The sequence below is a fragment of the Parus major genome, unplaced genomic scaffold (assembly GCF_001522545.3).
Source record: "Parus major isolate Abel unplaced genomic scaffold, Parus_major1.1 Scaffold319, whole genome shotgun sequence".
Taxonomy (NCBI): Eukaryota; Metazoa; Chordata; class Aves; order Passeriformes; family Paridae; genus Parus; species Parus major.
In genome coordinates this window covers 8,370-10,660 of record NW_015379277.1, presented here as the reverse complement: position 1 = coordinate 10,660, position 2,291 = coordinate 8,370, and positions in this window count along the sequence as shown.

Here is a 2,291-nt window from a genome sequence, read left to right as displayed (position 1 = left end):
TGTCTCTGGAATCCTTCATCAGCACTGAATTTTCCTCCTGGAACACAGCAGTGATGAAGAGCTGCCCACACTTCCACCTGGGATGCTGCTGGGAGAGGCACTCGGGGCATTCCCCCCTGGCACAGCCCCTGCTCCCTCTTCCCCCAGGTTCTCACACACATGGAAACAACATCCCAGAGCTCTTCCAGCTGCACTGGCACTCTGGGACAGGTGGGCTCCACTGCCAAGCCAAGAGCCAGGCCCTGGGACAGCTTTTAAAGCAGCTGTAATTCTGATTGTAATTGTAATAACAACCAAATGAGCCCCACCTCAACCAGCACTGCAGTGCCAGCCCCAAAATGGGAAATGGACTTCACTGAGCTCCAGCCAGAGCAATCACCTGCACACCCACAGCTGCAGGGACGGCATCTGCAGCAACTCAGAGCCCCTCAAGAAGTTCAAATGCCCAGCAGGAGCAAAGGAACTTGGAAATTAGTGTTTAAAACGGCAGGCCAATAATTGGATTATTGTGACTGGAAGGAGGATTTTGTAGTCTGCTGGTTTGCTCCAGCCATTAGAGGGGATTACACTTCCACCTCATCCTTCACAAGTTCTGTTTCCACACAGGAACCATTTTAAGCCTCCATTTGTCTGTTAGAGATGCTCAGGATGAGCTTAAAGCAGATTTCAGCTCACTACAGCAGGGAGCAGAAGTGCAGGTGTCAGAGGATCAAGCTGAGCTCACACCTGTAATCACTGGCTTTACTGGGAAGTCACAAAATTCCAGGATCCCTGAGGCTGGAAAATCCCTCCCAGCCCATGGAGCCCCAGCCTGTCCTGATCCCCACCTTGTCCCCAGCCCAGAGCTCTGAGTGCCACATCCAGGAATTCCCTGCACACCTCCAGGGATGAGACTGCAGCAGCTCCCTGGGCAGCCCCTGCCAAGGCCTGAGCTCCCTTTCCAGGGAGAAATTCCTGCTGCTGTCCAAGCTGAGCCTGGCCTGGCCCAGCCTGAGGCCATTTCCCCTTGTCCTGTCCCTGTTCCCTGGGAGCAGAGCCCGAGCCCTCCTGGCTGTCCCCTCCTGGCAGGGACTTGTGCAGAGCCACAAGGTCCCCCCGGAGCCTCCTTTTCTCCAGGCTGAGCCCCTTTCCCAGCTGCCTCAGCCTCTCCTGGGGCTCCAGCCCCTTCCCAGCTCCGTTCCCTGCCCTGGACACGCTCCAGCCCCTCCAGGGCTCTCCTGGCAGGAGGGGCCCAGAGCTGCCCCCAGCACTGGAGGTGCCCCAGAACAGAAATCCTTCAGGAAAAACTTGAAAAAATTCAGCAAAAATCCAGCCAAGAGCTGCAGCTGCTGAGGGATCTGTGAGTGAGGAGTGAAGCAAAGTGCCCTTCTCCATGAACATGTGACAGAGTCTGTGCCAAGTCCTGCTCAGTCTGTTTCCCTGGAAGCGGTGCCAGGGTAATTCCCGGGCCAGGGAGCCACGTCACAGGATGGGAGGACACCAGACAGTGGCTCAGTCCCCTGAGCTGTGGCCACCACCTGCCCTGTCCCTGTCCTTCAGAAAGCTCTGCAAAGGCATTTTACACTTGTGACAGGCCAGCCCTCACCACAGCTCTGTGTCTGCCTTGGAAATTTGTCCCTGGCCACAGCCTGGGAACAGGGAAGGAGCCTTGACAATCCCCAGGGCCTTCAAAACAACACAAAGCACCACCAAAAAGCCCAACAGAACAACAAACAATCCCATCCAGAAAAAAAAAAAAATCCAAGAAACCTTTCCCAGCTCCAGCTATCAGCTCATTCCACAAACTGGGATTAACCCCTGAATCTTCTGCAGCACCACCTTTGTCAACACCTCCCTGGGAAGTGAAAAACCCATTCCAGGTTCTCCAGGAAGAGCCCCCTGTGCTCCACAGCAACCTCCAGACTTTTCCCATGGAATTATCAGGGAAGGGTGATCTGTTGGAGCAAGTCCTGAGACACCAAGGTGACCAGAGGGATGGAGCAGCTCTGCTGTGAGGAAAGGCTGAGGGAGCTGGCATTGTCCAGCCTGGAGAAGGGAAGCTCCAGGGTGACCCAGCTGTGGCCTTGCAGTGCCTGAAGGGGCGAACAAGAAAGCTGGAGAGAGACAATGGACAAGGGATGGAGCAGGAGGAGAAGGGGGAATGGCTGCCAGTGGCAGAGGGCAGGGCTGGATGGGATTTGGGGCAGGCATTGTTCCCTGGCAGGGTGGGCAGGCCCTGGCACAGGGTGCCCAGAGCAGCTGGGGCTGCCCCTGGATCCCTGGCAGTGCCCAAGGCCAGGCTGGACACTGGG